Source organism: Arvicola amphibius, chromosome 1, assembly GCF_903992535.2.
Source record: "Arvicola amphibius chromosome 1, mArvAmp1.2, whole genome shotgun sequence".
Classification (NCBI taxonomy): domain Eukaryota; kingdom Metazoa; phylum Chordata; class Mammalia; order Rodentia; family Cricetidae; genus Arvicola; species Arvicola amphibius.
The window spans coordinates 11,717,864-11,740,230 of record NC_052047.1 but is presented as its reverse complement, the minus strand read 5'-3'; the positions used below and the strand labels follow the sequence as shown (position 1 = coordinate 11,740,230).

The window sequence follows — 22,367 nt, the reverse complement described above, 5'->3', positions numbered from 1 at the left end:
TTGTAAAATATGTTTATTTTCTTCTCCACGGGTTGAGGATTCCTCCTCAACTGGTACCGGTACCATTGCGCTCAATCACTTAATAACCCCTTGAGAGTGAATTAGTTCCATTTGTATACTCAAGTATTGAATGAGGAGTTTGCCCCCGACCCATCTGCATTCCATGGCTCTCCTTTGTGTTCTTGCAGTCAGGGATAATTGGGTCCCATCCTCTTGTCACATGCAAACCAGGGCACGATGTGTTTATGTTCCTGTTACATTTGCTCCCTGCTCTGATCCCTTCTTTAAAAAGGTGCTCTTATTCGATTCAGTACAACAGAAGAGATTCTCGATGATTTCTCTGAGTGATAAGCTTAAGTTTCTGGTAAACAAACAAATTAGCATTTTTATCTCTGACCCTTTGCCACGCCGGGTAGGCAGAATTGATTTTGAATTTAATGTCAGAATGACTTGGGGGAAAAGCTGATGCAAGTCTCGTGCGTTCCTTTTCATTAATAATGTACTGTGGTGCATAACAGTGTGTTAAAGCCTTATTGAAAAGGCTGTCTACACTCCATCAACTCTAATAAATGGTATGACAAGCCATTCTTCACCACTTTTTCAGTTGGGGCTTAACACATGCTGCAATAAAGCAGACTCCGAGGGTTGGGAGGGATGTGCTCGTTCCGTCCCAGCCTGCTATTGATACGTGGTGTGATTTTAGTTTGTCATCTTCCATTATGCTTGTGCTGAAATAGACGAGGAGTAGCCGAAGTATTCAGGAGTCTAGATAATTATAGATATTTGAAGTAATATTTTCCAATATGATCTTTATATGCTATAGTTGCTGTTCTGAAGATACACACACACACACACACAACACACACACACAGACACACACACACACATCCTTCTTGATAGTTTTCCATTAAAGAACTGGAAAAAGCTATTTTTTTTCTCTTTCTCATTCCATGCCCTAAAAGCAGAATTTTCTTTCTGTTTCTTCTCTAATACATTTTAGAAATGTAATATATTCTGAAATCAAAGTCTGTCATCAGTTTGGGGGAGTAATGGTATATAGTTTAGTTCATACTTTTTCAATATATTTTCATAGCTATTGATTCATCTGGTACTGAGGCCAGTGTAATAGGCAGGGCGTACATCCCCATCCCCCACCCCTTACAGGGTCTTATTATATTATGGAGCCTACTGTGGCATTGAACCCATGATCCTGATTGTTGGGAGTGATTCACCAAGCCAAGAAGCCCTCCTTTTCTGATGAAAAATTGAAGAAGAGAGAGAGAGAGATGAAGAGATTGGCTGGAGGTCTTTGGCCTTTGAGGGGTGGGAGACATTAATCAATTTGTCTGCTTTCTCTTTCTTCCCGCTGTCTGGAGATGTATCTAGACTATCTCCCCCACTCACCTTTGTTGCTGTGTGTACTTGAATAAAAAGAAAAAAATCATAAGATAATTGAGGGCTCAGTTCTAACCAGTTTAAAAAAAGAAAACCCAGTTGCATTGAGTGGATAACCTTGATTCTGTCTGTCCATGCCCTGCGGGTCTTGCCTAGTAGAGTGGCTTCCTGTATCAACTAATGCACTCATGAGCACCCTCCAGGCACCATCTTTGCTTCAAGACTTGACTATCTTTGTTCCTGACCCTGCTCCAGCCCAAAGTACTCGAAGTACTTAGTATTGTATTTTTGCAGTTCAGTCAGAGAGGCAGACGTTAATTACCACAACAAAGACTATTTACTTACCTAATGGGACACTGGACCTGCTGGTCTAGGTCCTGGCGAATGTCAATGAACAAATGAAAATCTTCACCATCTTGAAGTTCAAATTGTACGTCAGATATGCTTTCAAGAACTGGAAGAAGCAACAAAAATAAAGAAGTATAGGATGGGAAGATGGGAACGACTCAGATGGGGTTTATCACTTTAACTAGGATGAAAAAGTGACATCTGAAGCAAGACCTGGAAGAGGCTCTCCTAGGACTGAACCTGTAGACATCGAGGAGAAGGACATTTAGAGGGTTAAAGGTGAATGTCAAGACTGAGTCGGCATTCCCTTGGCCATTTGTCGGGGACCTGGAGGTCAAACAGCTGATGCAGATACCCAAGGAAGGAAGCAGCTGGAGAGGAACCCAGGAGGGTGGGCAGGGGACGGGGTGTCCAGCCTTGGTCTGGATTTTGCTTGTCCTTTCAGGAGAGGTGGGTGAACCATGAGAAGTGCAAGGAAAGAAATGACAAAGCCTGACTTATCGCTTAATTAAACTGTTGGAATAGGAATGTAAAAGGAAATAGCACTCTTGTTTCTAGGGAAACAATGTTGAATACTTTAAAAAGACTGTAGAGGTGAGTCACTCAGAGTTGCTGTCAAATCAGGTGTGGGAGAAGCAGACACAAAAGACCGGAGAAAGCTGAAAATCTATAGATTCTGCATTTTGATTTATCTGTAACCATCTTTTGTTTTAATGATATTAAAATTGACAGTAGCTTCTGGAGGTACTTCAGACGTTGATTATTTTCCTGGAATGCACTAGGCCCTGGGTTTGATCTTCAACATCATGATGAGAGTTGGGGGGAAGAGAAAAAAGGAAAGGAAAGAAGGAAGGGAAGGGATAATGGGGGGGGGGAGAAATGTCAGGTAATCTATTGTGGTAGTAGTTAATTACATACTTTGTTATGAGTCCCTCTTCACACGACCTAATGAAGACAGACACGGCCCTTCTGCCAATGAGATTGGAGAACGAATATACATGAATATATTTTGAATTTCAAGAATCCAAGAGCAGTGCTCTAGTCTTTCGGTGTAGTATACAATTCTGGGAATTCCTAGTTCAGCAGCTCTTCGCTTCTGTGGGTGAGAAGCATACCCCACTCCAGAGCTAGCCCTGCGTGGGGCAGCTCAGCACCATCTTAGAATTCTACCCACAAGCTCATCATTTCAGAGCAAGAAATGACACCAGAGACCCGGTTGTCTGAGGTTCTTGCGTTATACCCGAGGAAAATAGGACAGGAATATAAAGTTCTTGTGTCTCGTTCAGTTGTCAAGGGGACAAACAGAAGGAGGCCTGGTCAGCTTAAAAAGGGCAAGTGTCAGCTTACGCAAAAAGGCTTCCCTAAAACGGAGCTGGAGAGGTAGCTCAGTAGTTAAGAACATGGACTGCTCTTTCAGAGAACTGGGTTTGTTTCCTGGCAACCACACAATGGCTTACAACTGTCTCCAGTTCCAGGGGATCTGATGCCTGTTCTGGCCTCTGAAGGAATTCTACACATGTGATAAACAGGCTACATGCAGGCCAAACACTCATATATATATATATATATATATATATATATATATATATATATAATAAATAAAGTTTTTTTTTTAAAAAAAAAACTTTATTTAATAAAACATCAAATACTTGGGAGCATGGGTTTTAGGCAGTTTTTAGCAGCTAGTTGTTACCCCAACTGTGTCTTGTGAAGTCACCTCTCACTGATATTCCCTTTGGCTCCTCTCACTGCTTTAGAGGTTGCCAAAGAGCAGAACATTCATGGCCCTGGTGTGGAGTGGTGACCTGATTTAGATCCTTCCTCCTCTGCTGCAGAGTGGCTCTGTGACCTTGGGCACAGCTAGAAACTCTATTGCCTACTGTGTGAAATAGGGACAAATGAGGCCCCTCCAGAAGAATTTTTGATGGAAGGAAAAGGGCAGTGTGTGTGTGTGTGTGTGTGTGTGTGTGTGTACGCGCGCATGACTGTGTGCCAACACAATGCCCAAGACATGCTTTTTTGCCATTGCAAAATTCCCTTTCTTAATAAAGAAGAAAAGAGAAAAGGATGGTGAGTGAGCATTTGCTGGTATTTAAATACTTCCAGCAACTCAAGAAATAAGTGTTGGTTTTGTAGCTAAGGAAGCTGAGGTTCAGAAAGTATCCATCGCTTGTCCTGAGTCTCATGGTCTGTAAGTGCCAGAGGAGAGAGAGGTCAACAAACCTGGTTCTGACTCCAAACCATCTCGGCCGCACCGTTTCTCCAGCCACGCTTGCCTCTGAGCATGCTTAGCTTATGTGTTACCCTCAGGCCTGCCTTCCCAGCCTCCTCCCTGTGGCACCTGCCTTGCAGTTGTCCCTGACAGTCTTCATGCCTGACTGCTGGAGAAGCCAGCTGTCCCTGGCTAACCTCCTCCCATTTGACTGCCGCTGTCCCATGCTAGTGCATGTACACTAACTTTGTGACGTGATTCTAAAGGTGTTTAGGGACTCAGTGCATCTTACTGTTTAGAGGTATCGTGTGTGTGTGTGTGTGTGTGTTTGTGTGTGTGTTTGTGTGTATGTGTGTGTGTGTGTATTTACGCAATCTGGGTTGTGTCCAACTTCTGGGAACCAACCACGCGGCCTTGCAGCGGCATTCGAGGATGGCTTGGTCCCAAGCCACATGGAAGGCATCTCTCAGATGTACTCTGAGTTCAGCTGTCCCCTTTCTTCCTTTGATTCTTTCTCCCCTATTTTTATATTCTTTCATTTGACAAGTCAGAGATTGCCAGAAGGAAGAAGAAAGAACACTAGAAGAAACAGTGAACAGTGTGTTTGGGTCTGTTTTATGTCCCACCCACCACACACCTACATTTTCAGACCCAGACTTCCATCAAGGTCAGCCCTTGTAGGAAAGCATTTCCTGGGTCAGGGTTCACTAGAGGGAAGTGGTTTTGACACATCGTCACTGCACGCAGAAGAGGAGCTTCCCATTTCAATGTGTATGTGTCTTTATCTTCTGCCCTTTCTCGAGTAAACTGAATTCCAAGAATGTGACTGTCCCAGGTTTTGCATCACTGCCTTCGAACCCCTCTCCTTTGTGAATTCTGGGGATGGGTGGTCTGATGGCTCCCCCCAACCCCGCCATTTCACTCTGTAAAGCGAATCTGAACTGCATCCGTCCCAGAGTTGCAGGCAAGGCAAAAAGTTAACATGACTGCTCAGTCCAAGAAACCTTGGTGTGATAATGCGTCTCAGCCATCGCTGTAGAAAATTCAGCTGCCGTCAAACTAAAACTCACAGAGATCTGCTGGCCTCTGCCTCTGAGTTCAGGGATTAAGATAATGCATAGCCCACCTAGCTAAAGCAGCTTTACAGATGTGAAGTTCTCAGTGTACTCTGGAGTACTTAAAGTTAGCAGGTGGTTTCATGGGTGGGTGTGGCCCCGGGGAGATAGGAATGTTCTGTAGCTTTTGTAGGAACTGAAAGCAAGGTGGTAAGAGATCTGCTGTAAGCCCTAGCTTGCTGTTTTCATATACTTTGAGCAGTTTTGAGGCTACCTCTATTGTCCTTCTCTGCTCCTGCTGTTCAGTAGGTTTTCTAGAATTAAAGAAAAAAGCTAGAGTAACAATTGAGCCGTTCCCTGCCTCTGTGTCCTACATATTTCCTGAACACTTTTACATCTGTTTGGTCAAAATCTAGTCTACCCGTGGGAGTGTTTTCCATTGTGCATAGCGAAGAAGAATTGAGACCTTTCGTTCCGCTCTGGAGACCCAAGCGAACCTACGAGGGACACAGGGTTCTTGGGGGTTGCAGTCTTTCTTTAGGTGTGCTCGGAAGCACAGCTTGCTTTCATTTGGAACTGTAGCAGTAGAGGTGACCCTGGAGGCTTGAAGTCCCCACATTTCATCTGTGTTGGTATTCATCAACATGCTCAGGGAGTCTCTGAAGGAGAGAAATGAAGAAAGCTACAGACCTTCCCCTAGCCAGTGCTCCAAGTCCATCTAACCAGAGAAATCTTGCTTAGTGGCTGCAGCTAAGACAGCTCAGGCTTTGCGACATGGGGGTGAATATGTGGCTTCCTAGGATTTATTCAGAGGGGAAACAAGTTAGCCAAGTTAGCCATTCCTCAGATCCTTAATTTCCTGTAAGTATGTTAGATAATTTTTCAATACTTTTCTGCTGGGTATTATAGGATATCTTTTTTTTCCTCACAAGTTAAGGTCATCTGGAAGAGAAACCTCATTTTAGAAAGTGCTGCAGTCAGATTGACCCGTGGACAAGCCTGTGGAGCATTTTCTTGCCAAGCCTACTATGGGCAATGAAATCCCTGGGCAGGTGGTCTTGGGTTGTATCAAAAGCCAAGCTGAGTAAGCCATGGGGAACAAAGTCGTAAGTGTATCCTCTGTAGGCTTCTGCCTCCAGATTCCGCCTTCCTTGGGTTCCTGCCTTGGCTCTCCTCAATGATGAGCTGTGCTCAGGACGGATAAACCCTTTCCTTCCTGAGTTGCATTGGACATGGTGTTTATCACAGCAGTAGAAAGCAAACTAAGACACCCTTTCCTATTTATTTTTTAATACAGAGCACTATGCTCTGAAGCGGGGCGGCTAGTCTTTATTAAGATGCATCTGTTTTATGACAGAGATTGAATTCTTCTGTGATGCAGTATCACTGGGCTAGGTCCTGACATACATGTAAGGACTGATTAGCTTCCAGATTCTTGTTGGGGGTATTTGGGTTGAGACTAGACAAAATCAGGACTGAGGATTTTTAGCTGATTTCCAAGGGCTGCTCTGGGTTTTCATTGTGCAGACTGAAGGTTAGAGCTATATTTTTCTTACTAAGGATACTCCTTAAGAGGGTGAGAAAGCGCCTGACCTAAGCATGCAATAGGGAAATCTGTCTGTCTGTCTGTCTGTCTGTCCATATCTGTCTATATCTGTCCGTCCATATCTATCCATCTGTCTGTGTCTGTCCTTCTGTCTGTCTGTCTATCTGTCTGTCTGTCTCTCTCTCTCTATCTATCTATCATCCATCCATCCATCTATCTATCTATCTATCTATCTATCTATCTATCTATCTATCTATCTATCATCTATCTATTACTCTATCTACTCCATCTACCTATCTGTATTTTGAGATAGGGTCTCACTATGTAGCCCTGGATGGACTGGAACTCACATAGATTCTTCTGCCTCATTCCAAGTGTTGAGATTAGAGGCATGCACCACCGTGCTAGCTAGTATATAATTCTCCTAAGAGAATATACTGCTGAGTTTGTACCCTTGAGAGCCAGATGGTGAGGAGTGGCCAGTCAGTGCTACAGATGATACTCTGTTCTCGCTGGGGCTTTGCATGTTATACATCTTCATCAGAGGCACTAGTTTCTTATTTGGGAATTGATATCTTCTTAGAATAATTGTGTGTGAGAGGAATAATACAAGAAATTCTGTACTTTTATTGACGAATAATCCATATGCATTTTCATCCTTACTCATATTCTTGTTGGAGGAACAGATGTTTCAAATTAACAAACACATTTCTTATGCTTTGTTTGGAATGTAGAGGACACAACTGAGTTTGGCAGCCATATTTATTTGCTCCAACTGTGTTATGTGTAATCATATATCTCAATTTTTCTGGTTAGTCCATACGTGCCCACCACCCATTTTTCTTTATTCTTCGATGTTTGTGCCATTTTTTCTCTCAAAATCACCATCTAGTAGTTTGTTTTATTTCTTGTACATTTCTGTGTATAACTATAAAATATTTACATATGCATGTTTATTTTATACATGGTATGTTTATGCATACATATGTATATATATATATGGATAGTCCTTAGAAGAGAACTGCCAGTCATCTGTGACAACTTAGGATACTATTTTATTATAGTTTATTTACTCTTTCAAGTCTTTTGCTTACTAAGGGAAAGCTAATATGTAAATACCAAATGATAGTTGAGTTTAGCAAGTGGGCTTCTATTTTCTTGGGATTTGAATTGCAAATGTCTAAAGAAAAGTTGTCTTGAAATTTTTGAATGGATAAAGCTTTGTGTCTGTGACGGGAGGGACATTTTTATATGAAATTGGCACAAAATATCTTTGAAAAATAAAGTCCCTGAGCAGTTCCTTGTGAAGTAAGTGCTTGGCTTCCGGTGCCCCCGCTATGTTCTTTCAGCAATGAGGCTTTCGGCTGCTCGTGTTCCTAAGCTGCAGTGAAGGAAAAAGAGAGAGGCCCCTAAAGTAAGAAACAGCTTATTGTTAGTGTCTGAAAAACCCTCGAGTTTGGGCCATGACCTGTCAGTGCTTCCCCAACAGCTTTTGCGATTAGTGATTAAGTAACTTTAATGTCCTTCCTCTCCTCCAAAGGGAAATTGAGTGGGCAGGAGAGGGTTGCGTGGAAGGGCAGATTTCATTGTTCTTTGTTGCGCTCTTCACACGGTTCTGCACATAGAGAACACGAGAGAATTATTAACAGAAATATAATATTCTTTGGTATGCTTCCAGGGTCAACTCCCTGGAGGAACCTTTGCCTAAAGGATGAGAAATCAGGGCTAGAAGGAACTTGAAGTACGTGCTAAGCAGGAACCTATACCTATGCTTGCTGGGGGTATAGACAGTAGTCGAGCCCTGCCACAGTTCCTGCGGTGGCCTTTGTGACTGGATCTATGAAGACTGTAGCACATGAATTAAACTGTTACATGTACTAGCAGACCCTGGGCCAACTACCCAACATCCCCTTTCTCTCTCTTCTGCTCACAAAACTCTGATTTTTAAAAACTCAATCCCTTTACTCCTTTGTTTGTATGTACTCTAGTTGCGTATTTCCTTGCCAGGGATTAGTTAAAACCCTGCACGTGAATGTCTGACTGAGTTGTGGCCAATGAGATATGCAAAGAGGTCAGCTAAGACTGTTGGGTGTTGAGAAAGAGACCCATACATAGGTCCCCCTTTCCTAGGTCTGAACAGATTGAGAAATAAAATAAAGAGAAAACACAGAAATCAAAATATTACCCCAAGGGCTTGGGGCAGTGGTAGAAGCCTTGCCTAGCATGAACAAATTCCTGGTTTCGAATCTCAAGCACTGCTATTAAATAAACATTGTCATTTATTTTTAACTAATATAGCTCTATTGGAGGATAGAGCTTCAATTCTGTTAGCCAGACACAGGCATTCATAGGGGAGCTCTGATGGGAATTTTCCCTTGTAGAAGGACCGTATAGACGAGAATCACTGTTTGGAGAAGCACGAGAAAGTTTTTTGTTGATAGATTTGCCTTCTGGGACAGCAAGCAGGGCAGAGAGGACAGAGTTGCTGAAAACATCAAGTTTTTTTTTTTTTTTTTTTTGCATTGACCTGTTAGATAAATCATGCTATCTTCCTCTGAAGGTCAGAAAGGCCAGGAGCTACATTTCATCCCTGTGGGGGAAAAAGAAGAATCCTCAAGAGTAGAAAAGCATAAATGTTTACCAATGGGAAGTTTTGAAGGTTGGATTTTGAAGGTTGGCACATGGAGACGTGATCTCCAGAGCTGCTGCTTCCACTTTCTAACTTAGCTAACACCCAAATCTTGGTGGAAGAGAAATGTGGAAGAGCTTACCTTCTCTAAGAGATTGGATATTAATCTGAAGACTTAACTAGCATAGGGGCAGACTTTCCTGGGTAATTCTTGGATGGATGGATAAATTCTCTCATTGTTTAAGCCAATACAAATGGACTTTTCTGTTTCTTCAATGGTTGAACACCCTGGAATCAGATAGTGGATGCAGTCTACATTTGAAATAAGTATCGGTAAATAAGACTATAGTATCATGTTTAAGATAGGGAGTGTGAGCTTTTCTCTTCTGTTTGACCTTGGACCTTTGACTGTGGATCCGTGGATCTATAGTATAGAGTTGTTGCAAAGATAAGATAATACATGAAAGTACCTGGGATATAGTCAGTACATGCAAGCTCTCAAAAATACTATACTTAGGAGAAAACAACGTTTGGTGTCGTTCTTGAAATGTGGGTCAATGTTGACTTGGAAGAGGTGGGGGGGGCTCCTCAGACAGAGGATCAGCGCGAGTGCTCACCGAGGTGGCAAAGGGAGTCTAGTTTGATTGAAGTGTGAGAAGGGGTGGATAAAACACCAAGAAGGGGTCTTTAAACTCCAGCTCACATAGGCTTGGAATAAGGCATTTGAAGTGGAATTATGAATTCAGAATCTGTCTGACAAACTGACGAGATGCATTGCCCGCTGCTGTGTTCATTCTCCTCTCATTTCCACCTGTGGCCAGATGTTGCAGCTCTGTAGAGCTGGAGAGTGTGTAGATGGCTCTGTGTAGCTAATCAGCACCTTGTACGAGTGCGATCGATGTGCAGCTGTTTCCTCACATTGGTCAGTACTGCTAAGGCCACCATCAGCTCATCACAAGTAGGTTCCCCTGCTGATGGGCACCGATGCCCTGTAGTTTTGCTGTCTAGCGTGATGTCCCTTAATAGAGGGGCCTTATAACCTTTTTCATTCTTCTTTAATCTAGTTTCATTTCTCATTTCTTTTTCACAATTGGCAAAGATTAAATTATGTTCTGGACAGTATTAAGATAAAGTACATATTGTCATATTCAAATTTCTTATGAAATTAGATGGCTGATTCCATTCTATGGACTACCCCAGAGACTAAGGAGTGTGGTTTTTCTTTCATCCTGGACAGCCGAAATAAGTGTTCAAGGGTAGCTTCTAGAATTTTCTCCAATTTTCCAAATCCTACGTCTAAAATGTTTTTCTTAGATAAAAGATCAGGTATCATCAGAAGCTTTAGGGATAGGAGGACCACTTGAAAAATGTGTTCTGCTGGAAAAGATTCTTGACAGCCTGGGGACCTGGGAGAACTTCAAGGGAGATTTCAGAGACAGAAACAGCTCAAGTGCATATGAAAAGGAGGGACGCATACTAAACGGCCATTTTGGCAGCCACTTTAAAAGAATCAAACAAGCTATTGAAGAAAAGGCATCTTTTTTTAGTTCTTACTTGGGTTCATTGATGATTCTGGAGAAAAAAATTCAATAATCCTATTCAGGATATAAATATATAAACGATAAGGAAAGAAGTAGTGTAAGCACCTAAGCATGGGTATTCCTAAGAGATGCTCCTGTGCCAGTGTACAGGAGTAAGAATATGGGAGGCTGTTTTTAAGAACGGAATTTTCTTTCTTTTTTTTTTTTTTTGTTTCCCTGTAGTTTCTAGAGCCTGTCCTGGAACTAGCTCTTGTAGACCAGGCTGGCCTCGAACTTACAGAGATCCGCCTGCCTCTGCCTCCCGAGTGCTGGGATTAAAGGTGTACGTGCGCCACCACCGCCCGGCTGGATTTTCTTTTGTATTGTTAGTATATTACTGTTAAAGAAAGTAAAACTTAGATAATTAGTAATGGCTTTGTTTGCTGCTAGCAGGGACGAACCTTGAACTTCTTAAAGGGGGACCTGGGCCTTCTGACTCTCTATTGCCTCCACCCCCAAATTGCTAAGACATAGGCTTGGAACACTATGTTCATTTTTTTCTGTGTGCCTGTGATGGAACTCAGGCTTCCTACAAGCTAGTGAACCTTAACAATAGTGTTCTTTAAAAACTAAACCACAGGGGCCAGGGAGATGCTCAGTGGATAAGAGTTCTTGCAGAGGACCTAAGTCCAGTTCCCAGCATCCTAGTTGGGCAGCTCACAACCACCTGGTACCTGCATGCACGTAGTATGCATAAAAGCATTACACACGAGTAAAAAAATATCTAAATTTTATAAAAGACCCAAACCATAAAATCCAGAGTACCAACTTTGAGAGATGAAAGTTTCTTGACTGTTTTTGTAAGCAGAGTAGTCTCTTGTATTATTTATTACATTAAAGTAATGCAGGCTTCTCCTAAAAAATGTGCACTACACCGAAGAAAAGGAAAACCCCATTAGTCTCACTGATTGCACAAATAAAAGTAATTGCTATTGAATATTGGATGACAATATTTTAGAACCTTTTCTTTGAATGTGTGTGCTTTGTGTACTAAACAAAAAATAAGGATCATAAGACATGTACTTTTCCTGCCTGCTCTTAGATTTAATGTGATAGAATGGATTTATTTTTAAAGATGTGCCTTTTTTCTAATACTTGTCTATTTGTATTGTGATCTCTCATAGATCAGCTGTAAGATACCAGTTTCCACTGACTGGTATCGTAGTAAGTAACTCATTAATTTAGGATTGTAAGTAACTCATGATAAAGGCTCTTAATGCTTCCTTATTATTGTTTGAGACTGCATTCCTTAGGGATGTGACATTTGAGGCACGTGGTGTATGTTTTTGAAAAGCACATCTGTGTATACATTTAATACATAATTATCAACTTACCCTTTAGGAAGACTTGATGATTCTCATTGCCACTGATTTCTGTATCCTTTAATGTAAATATAAAACCAACATTGAGTTTTATAAAGATTGACTTTAAAGGATGGAATAGAAGATGATATTGACAAATTAGTTAACATTTAAAAATGTCTAATGGTACAAAACTAAATAAGACGAAGAGAGTTCAGGTTTCTGAAAGATGTAATCTTACAAAGAATGACATAGTACTTAGAATTCATGCAGTTATTTAAGAACACCAAACTTTAGAAACTAAACTGAGAATAGAGAGTGCACATCAGTGAAAGCACCATTAACAAAGGGCCAAGCTTGATGGCACATGCCTAGAATCCCAGTACTCAGGAAACTGAAGCAGGAAGATTGTGAGTTCTAGGCCAGCCTGTGGCACAGAGTACATTCTGTGAAAATAAGCCACTATCATTCTTGTTAGTGATTAAATTAAAACTGAACCCACAATGAGATATTACCTTACACCCATTAGAAAACAGTTCAGTGATCAAACTCAGTTTGGCTGTGACTCCTAAGAATTAAGAGCAGTTATGTGTAAAGAAGTTCTTTCTGGTATTAATTATATTATAAAGTAAGGAGCATCCAAATAGAAGAGTAGTTAAGTAAATCACTATAACTTAGCTCGACACAGATTATACAGTTGTTAAAATTACAGCTTTAAAGAGTATCTGGCCATTCGGACACATTCATGGGTTCACATTTTGTGATTAAACCTTTTGAAAAAAAAAAAGTCTTTCTATGATTTGAGCTTGCCGGGGGAGAAACAAGATTGGTCAACAGGACAGAGAAGGGTTACAAGTATGAACACAGCCAGTGATGAGAGGAGGCGAGGAGATAGTGGATGGAAAAAGTCTAGAAAGGGGCAAGATGGGCAGGAAGGGGCCAGCCCCCTAGTTACAGAGAACACAAAGGCAAAGGGCTGTCTTGAAAGGAGCCAAGCATGAGAAAGAGTATGAAAATTAAATCATTAAGATTTTTAGCTTAAGTAATGGATGCTCAACCCAAAGGCTTCCTTAGCTCCATTGCTTCCTTAGCCTGAAGTCCAAGGATATGGAGTCAATGGCAGAGATAGCTGTATCTGTGTATTGACACGGTGTCATTAGGACCTCCATAAGCTGTCTTTCATGACCATATGCTTTATTTGGGTTGGCATCGTTTGTAGTCAAGTTTTTGATGACAGGTTTGTTTTACATACCTTAAGTAGCTTTTATTTCTAATTAAGAGAGGGCTCTTTTTTGTGGGGGGGGGGATGGCATCTCCAGAAACAGCTCCAAGGAAAGTTTTAGTTGCTGTGGTTTCCATCAAAGATCTCATCCCAGCTATAATGGTCCCCTGTGGCGACGAAGAAACCACGTGACTGATCCCATCCCAAGTGGAAGCGGGGTGCTCTGAAAAGGAAAGCAGCCTGGCCAAAGAGAAAGGAGCAGATGTTCTATTCAAGGGCAAGCAGACATTTGGAAGCCACTTGGTTTGTTTACTGAGTCTTAAGTGAAATCTGCCATCTGCCTGATTAGCCTCGTCACTGTTGGTGAAGCCACCAGGACCTGGTCTCCTGTCTTCCCTCTTGGCCGGAAGCTGGGACTTGCCCTTTTGACTTTGGACCTCAGACTCTTCTGTGGAATGGTTTTACCAACCTGGGACTAAGGACATCTGTTCCTTTTGCTGCACTGGGTCAAAGTTCAGATGTTCCCACTTCAGCTCTCCCCCCCCCCCAAGTAGTGTCTATGTTCACTTGTTTTCTTCTGAAAACCTGAAAGATGTTATTGGATATATTTCTCCCTACAATAAACCTCCCCTTATCTGAAAAGAGAAAGTCTGGGCTATTGATGAATTAGGACCCCTGACATCTTCCCTGGTGGGGCAGTGAAGGAAATGGGTGGCAGGTGAGATGTTAATACGTTTTGAAATGGGATGCTTTATTGCTTTGCGATATGCTTGCGTGGAACATTTCTCAGGCACTTAGTTCTTTGTTTCATTTATTTTCCTTTGATAAATGACTAGCAGAAAGGGAAGGGAGTCTATAATGGAGTCTGAAAACGTGTTGACGGGAATGATAAGTTCAGAGTGATGGCCTAGGCATTTCTTCTGGTCCTCCGAAATGAGCGGAAGTCTTGATGCGGTTTCCATGGCAAAACCTTGTCCCATGATGAGGGTGGAAAGGAGTAAGTTAAACCCTTGCACTTGGCATGTTGGAGTTGTGGAGTAGTAGCTGAAGGAGCACTCATCAGTTCCGGCCTTGCCGCAGTACAGCCCCGCCTCTTCTGTGACACTGGGTGTAGGTTAAGTCTCTCTGTCCCCATTGTTAATGAACACCCCACAGTGCCTGTCAACGTCCCTCTTACCATTGTACAGAAAGTCTTGTTTGGGCTGTTTTATATATACTTCTTTCTCTTTGTTGAGAATTCTTTTAAGAGTGAGCAAAACCAAGACTCAGTTTCTTTGGCTTGAGCAGATAGGATGTCAGCATCTCCAAGTTGAGATGTGAACAGGTAGCCTGTGCTGGTTAGTTTTTCACAGTCTAGAACTACCTGGAACAACAGTCTCAGTGAGTAATAGTCTGGGGTGTGTTGCCCTACTGGTAGGCTCATGAGGGATTTTCTAAACTGAGCTGCGGTGGCAAGACCCACTCCCGATGTGGGAAGCGCCATGTTAGGGACCAGACGCCAGACTGAATGAAAAGGGGAGCGCTCCCTGAACACTGGCAAGCATGCACGCTCTGCTCTTGACTGGATCCCTTCTTTCTCTGCTCATAGCTATAGGAGTTTCAAGTCCTCCCCCCACCCCCAGATTACCTGACCCGACCCTAGAATTATGAGCTACAGTTAACCCTTTTCTGCCCAAGTTGCTTTGATGGAGATATTTTATCAGTCACAGAAATGAGGGCACCACCTTCCATTGTGATATGGATATTCCTGGGGGAGGTGTTCTCTAGGTTATGCTACTCCGTGTGACCCAGAGAGTTCAGACTCCCCCTACTCCCCACACAAAGGAAGCTGATGGCTCAGGCTGGCAAGCGCCTGGCACAGAAATCTGGGGACTTCAGTCCCATGTTCAGAACCTACGTTAAAAAGCTGGGTGTGGTGGTATGTGCTTGGAATCCCCGTGCTGGGGAGGTACAGACTGGCAGATTCCAGCCTAGCCTATTTGGTAAGCCTTGTCTCAAAACAACAACAACAGCAACAACAGCAACAACAACAACACACCCGAGGAACTACATGCACACCCCGAAACACATGAAGTCCCCCATATGGCTTCTCCTAGCTCCACAAAAATTGCAAAGAAAATGAGAGTGGATGGATTTGTATACATCAAGCAAGGCGTAGGGGGGGGGGCTTGGTCAAGAAAGAATGTCCTGATATCCTGGGTAAGAGGCCCATGCAGTTTCTGTCAGTGTTAAGCTAAACTGTGAACATAGAGAAGTAGGGGACTTTTATGGAAACTGTATATTATATTCCCTGGGGTAGGCAGGGAATAGGGTGCTAGGAAGCAGAGATCTGTGGGACAAGTGCGTCTGCGGCTCCTGCCGTAGCGTCTTGTGTGATAGCCGAGGAGTGACTTAGAGGGCTGCGCCATGTCCTGCTTTAGTGCACCTTAAAGATGCTGCAGGTAGATGTGGGAGCGGCTGGAACAGCTTTGGTGCTAGCATAGAAGTCCATGCATATTTCTGCCCCTTTCTCTTGAGCACAAGCCTGACTGTGTTACCCTGGCTGACCTCTAGTTTGTAGGCTCAAGAGATTCTCCTGCCTGGGCCTCTCAGGTAGCTGGGACTGCAGGCATCCACCCCCATGTACAACTCTGCTTTGAAAAGGCTTCTTTGAACTCAGTGTTTTCCCGTGTTTATTCCTGCTTCAGCTTTTACCCATGTGTCTCCGTCCTAACGCCTCAGAATTTACTCAGATGAAAAAATATATGGAAGAACGGTGAATTAGAAGTTGCTTTCATTTATAGCCACCTTGCTTTCTTTTCCTTCCTTCCTTTTTTTTTTTTTTTACTGTATTCTGACTATGGTGTGTGTGTTTGTGTGTTAGTGTGTGTTAGTGTGTGTGTGTGTGTATGTGGGTGTGTGTATGTATGTGTGTGTATATGTGTGTGTGTGTATGTGTTGTGTGTGTGTGAAATGCTTCTAACATTGGTTCTGTCTTAGATTTTGCTGTCTTCTGGATGTCGGAGTGGGCCCAAGCCTCAGTAATAGGTGTGATATTATGTGTGGCTTACCCCGTGCAAATGCAGAGATATCTTACCTTTCCGTAGCTCGGGCAATCTCCCCTGTTTGGAATACAGCTAAGAAACAGGAACTAACAACAAAAGGCCTGTGAAAGAGCCAAAATAGATACCACATTGTCTATGCCTAGAAGGGCTGATTGATTTATTCCCTTGGGCCCCAGAGCACAGCCTCCTGCTGTCAGCGTACCTGGGCTGGAGGGAGGGCTGCCTAATTGCAGGCTCAGCAGAATTGAGCTTCCTGGAGGCTGGGGCTCTCTGCCAGGGCTTGGGAAGGGTGGAATGTATAGCCGAGCACTTCAGCCAAAGATTTGGGGCTCTTGCTTCCTTGTAATTATACACTTAAAAATCACTTTTATCTGCCGTAAAAATGTGCATCTTTCCCCGGTGGAATGGGGCATTACAGTAAGATCCATTCCAATGTTGGGGGTCCCTGGGCATCTGGCATGGGGCTGCTTTAGGAAGCACCATGTGAAATAATTTTGTCCGCTCGGTTTGCCTTCGTGTGAGCACGTGCTTGGGAGTGCACACATGTCCAGCACAAGCAGGTACCTGTCAGCATTCCGCAGGTGCATGCTGGGTGCATCAATTCTGACATTGCTTTATAGTTGAGGAATATTTATTTTACCTCTAAATCTTTCATTTGTGTGGCAAGATGTTTCTTCTTTCACTTAAATCCTTCCTTGTTCCAGTATCTTTTAAATCTGCCCTGGGACTTTGGTTGGGTTGGATCTGAACCTGGTCTGTGCAGACATGGAAATGGGATCTGCTACACTAAACCCCGCCCTGATTCATGTGTTGGAGAAATGCACATTTCTGATGCTGGTAGCATCATGGTAAATACCGGATCCGGGTGTAAGTCCATACTCTGGTTGAATTGAGATGTGTGGTCCCCCTGGGAAAGAGCTTCGACCCTGAGAACAGTTGTCACTCAGTATTTAGTGTCGTCATCTGCTGGGATGATAGGGTGACGGGAGACTGCAGGCAGGAAGGCTGTGCCTTTGAGGATACTGGCGTGGTGTTGGGCGTGACCAGTTCCTTCCAATACAACTTGATGCAACAATCAAACGTCCCATGTCTGTGCTGGCAGCCACTCAATACATGTGGCTAGGAAGCACTTGGAACATGCCTAGTGCCAAAGAGGAAGGGCATGGTTTATTTATTTTGAATAAAATAGAAATGGCCAGCTGTGGCTGGGAGCTTCTATGTGGGCAGTTTTAACATTGACTTATTCTCAAAGGTGTGAGGTGCACAGAAAGCGTGCACTCTAGGAATGTTTGGTAAACATTTGAACGACCCCTACTCAGCCTCTGAGCAGATTTATAATGGATTGGTTGAAGGCTTTGGGAGCCACACAGTCAGGAGACACCAGGAGCTCCAGGCTTCATAGCTACCTTAGCATCGTGGGCAGAGGATGACTGGATAGACACTTATAATCTAAGAAACCTCAGTTCTCTTCTTCCCCCTCTTTAGAAGAGCCCAATTTCTCTCAGGGACCTTTTCTTGTAGCCATATCTTTTAAAATATATGGGCCCCTTCCTTAGGCTCAGAGATGGATTTTCTTTGGTTTAAGTCAGAGCTCTCCTGAGTCAAGAAGGTTATCTTGTTTTCAATCCCCCGGCCCTGTTTTCACTATTACAACCTCAAAAAATACCCCCAAACAATACCATAAACCAAAGCCCCTTCATGGATTTGAAAGCCACATACCCCCTCTTCTACCTTAAAAATATTGTGTCAATGCTGGATATAGTGACACACTTTTAATCCTATTACTTGAGAGCCAAAGGCAGGCAGGTCTCTCCAGGTTTCAGGGCTGTCCTTGTCACTTCAGGCCATCCAGGACTATATAGAGAGACCTTATCACAAACAACAACAACAAGATCAACAAAACACCCCACCCCAAGACAAACAAATAGGCCTGCCAAGACATGCCCACTGGTGCAGTAGTGGCACAGACACTATGGGAGTATCCAACCACTTTCTGATTGGATTTAAGTCCTCATCCACAAGATGTAGAACATAATTAACACCATTACTGTGTGTGAATCTATGGCCAGACAGCTCATAGGCCCTAGGGGAGAACCCAAAACTGTCATACTCTAAATAGATGTGGTATAAACTGACTCCTAATGGCTTATTGTTTTAGTTGTAGATCAATGCATCTGTCAACTTCATCTGAGAAGCTTATGTTTGTAGCAATGATTAGCACATAGACCGTAATTGGCGAAGGTACAAAGAATAAGATGGAAGAATGCTCATCTCTGAAGGGAATCAATCGCTCTCCCCATTTCCCACTCCCCCCATCCATTTCCCGCTCTCCCCACACATCCCCCACCCCAAGGCTCATTGATGAAGATGGGGTGGAGAAAGTATCAGAGCCAGAGGTGATGGCTGTCTACAGGGAAACATCTGGACACAGCAGGGCAGCTCCAATATGAATCACAGTGTTTGTAACAGCACCAGGTAGGTCTGGACCCAATTCCAGCATGGAGAGGGAGAGATTTGTATACAATTTTACCTTTACAGAGGGATTGGCAATTGTTAGCTGCTGGAAAAAAAGGGTTCAATTGATAAAAATTAAAAATAAACCCTAATGAGGGAACAAACAAAATAAAAAAATCAACAGCCACATTTTTTTGTGAAGGCCTGGGTTTTACCCTGCCTCCCCCCTCCCCAACATGTGCGTGCATGAAGGCAGTGACTACCCAGGTTGCAATGCATATAATGGCTTGTTTATGAGAAACACTGGAATATTAGGATGGAAATGTTAAAACTCACTTTATAAAGTGTATTCGACAGAATTTGAAGACTGTAGCAATTGGATTCCTGCTAGCATCCACAATCAACTATTCAAACTCATCCCTAACTATAGGAAACATATTTTTCATGGAACTTTCATCTCTGGTGCGCAGAACTTATCCAGATGTGATTTATTTTTGTGACTGTTAAGTCTTTTATTGATCACCTTCTGATACTTCTCTGCAACAAAGTATGTCTATAAATATAAAGCAAAAACATTTGTAATGTTTCTTGTGAACATAAGGCTTCACGCGTTAAGTGATTTCTCTTGGATTGAGTTATCATGGTTGAGCAAAACAACATAAATACATTAAAGTTTTTGATAAATACATGTTAGATATTTGAAACCACAGCTCTGTTGGAACTGCATCTCTTAATGAGATCGATGGGACTTCCTTTTCTTCAATTAGTCCATGTAGGATGTATAGTATTTCTTGTTAGAGGAGACAGGACTCGGTATCAATTCCATTCCTATTTTCCACTAGTCTGAATGTAAACATTGTAAAATCTGTCCACCTTATAAGTAGCTGGGAAAGGAAAAGAGTATGTTCTGGTCTTTTCAGACATCTTCTGAATTATAAGCCAAAAATCAATTATGATGGGTGATTAAAAATGATCTTTAATAATCAACTAAAAATTGATCTAAGTCTTTCTTCAGTTTTGTTAAAGAGCAAAGCATTGGCTATCATCTGATTTGCAGAAGGATTGGTTATGAGTTATTAGAGTAATTTCCTTTCTTAATACACTGATATTTCAAAATGTCCTTGCGTTTGACATCCCAGAATACTGTATTATATTAAGGTTCAGGAGAGATTTGACGGATGTTTTCTTTTGGAAGTTAGTGAGAAAACTTGCCTAGTCTTAGGAAGGAACAAATAGAGCCATGGGGTCTGGAAAGTGCTTTAGATCATGTATTCTCTTTAGATCATTCATTCATTCTCTCTGTGCCCTTCAGGAGATGTCAGGGCCCCAGGCAAGCAGTCCCCCAGCACTCTTGGTTTGATGCCAGTTTCTGTGGTTTCCCTCAGAATGCTGATTGGTCAAATCATGGCATGCACTATAGGTCCTAACAAGAACCATGAGCCTTCTGGGACATCTTTTCTTGTGCTTCAAAAGGGACCCTCTGGCTGTGTTGGGGTGGTGTTGATGTAGTAGGACAGCAGGGATTCTTGGAGCTTGGGTGACCTGGCTTAAGACACCATGCTGTCCTCAGCAGGTCAGAATAGAAAGAAAGGACAGAAAGTGTTTCCTCTCCCCACTGCTTTCTGTGGCACAGGGGTGTGTGCAGGGCCTTGAACATGCTTGGCAAGAGCTTTACCACCAAACTTACCTCATAACCCCAGAATTAGAGTTTTAAGTGGTGATCTCTGAACTGACCAGAGTAGTCCCAATTCAATTAAAATTTAAAGCTGGCTTTGGAGTTGAAGTGTGGCGCTCTCCTTCTCTAGACCCAAGTGTGCTTTGTTAGAGGAAAATCCAAGGTCTTTGTCTCATGTCAGAAGAGTCACCTGGTATGGGACAGAAGAAAACCAATATTAAGGGACTATTTTGTTGTTACTAATCTCACAATTCATTGGTCTTATTTTGACTCTTTATGATGTTTCTAAAGGTATAAATATCTCAGAATTTATAAGATTTACACACACACATACAGTTTGAAAGAGAAACAGAGCCAAGGGGTGGTGGCTCATACCTTTAATCCCAGCACTAGGGAGATGGAGGCGGGAAGTGATATGGCTGGGCAGAGAGAGGAATCTAAAGTGGGAGGAGACAGGAGCTCAGATTCAGTCTAAGGTTTCACAGATACAGCATTCAGTCTGAGGACTTGTGGAGAGAGGATACCCATTCAGTCTGAGGATTTCTATAGATAAGAACTAGTGGCTGGCTGCTCTGCTTCTCTGATCTTTCAGCTTTCACCCCCTAATATCTAACTCCTGGTTTTTATTATTAAGACCAATTAGAATTCACACTACACTTATAGTTATGTTAGGTATATTTTCAAGGTCAAATAGATATATTGATAGATGGTCTTCATATACTTCAGAGACATACAGAATATTGTGTTCCAAATGTTTTAATAACATAAAACTTTTCATGACAATGAGACATGTCTGCTCCTGGTAACACTAACTTCAAAGAGGATAATGGCCATTAAAGAACATCCATATAGAGTTTGCTTACATTTGTGGCAAAGTTAGCCACTGGGCAAAGAAACTGCCCTTGCCTTGACTGCTGACAGTATGCTGTCCAAATTGGACAAGCAGGGCACAAAAGAAGGCAACTGCTGAACTTTTGGCAAGACAAGGTAGTAGAACAATTCTTCAAAATTCACAGAAAAGTTTGTCAGATATTTTAGGCCTATAGGTCAATGGTGCCTGACCCAACGTTAGAGAGAAAGCTTGGGTGACTGTCCAGGTAGCCAGATGTCTTCATCATTCAGAGTTTTGGAAGTTACTTGCTCTGCACTTCCTGTTTAGCTGGGTAAAATTATATCCTTCTTAGGTCTCTGATGGGGATGAAGATTAGATAGTTATAGTTACAGTTTTTCATAGTTTTGATAGAAAATAAATCAGGTTTTGAACCCATCCAAGATAGGATAGATAATGGAGTATTTTCTTTGAACTTGCTAAACACTAATGGATTGCACTTTGAGAAGGTGTTTCTTGATAATTGTTCTCATTATATATTGTTTTACTTTGTTAGGATACTATGTTAGGATTAAAACCCTTCCCATTTTAGACAAAAAAAAGGAAAATGTGGGAAATTTGTTTGTGCTGTTGTTGCTAGACTACCAATGGAATCGGACCTTGGTCCAAAGTGCAGACTCTGCACTAACTGGCTGTAGTGGACCATAGAGTTTTCTGGTTGACTGAGAGGAAGCTAGAGGGACACACAGGAGGAAGGAGGAGAGGCCTAAGGAGATACAGGGCCTTTTTGATTGGAGAAAGGTGAAGAGAGCGGATGTTTGTTTCTCCATGGCTCCCTGGATCTGTTAAGTTTATTTCCCTAATATTTAATTCCTAAGTTTTACTTTTTTTTTTTTTTTGGTTTTTCGAGACAGGGTTTCCCTGTAGTTTCTAGAGCCTGTCCTGGAACTAGCTCTTGTAGACCAGGCTGGCCTCGTAAGTTTTACTTTTAAATAAATCAATAAAAGAAGTCACAATTGACAAGTTGTTTATATAAATACACCATTTTATAGTGGTTCTTAAAACATAAGCATTCTA

At 42.4% G+C, this 22,367-nt stretch overlaps 1 protein-coding gene across 1 annotated transcript in view; it reads left to right on the top strand.

Annotated features, from left to right (window-relative positions):
- Positions 1-22,367, top strand: part of Fras1 (Fraser extracellular matrix complex subunit 1) — a 403,170-nt gene that overhangs the window by 10,736 nt on the left and 370,067 nt on the right. The window lies entirely within an intron of this gene.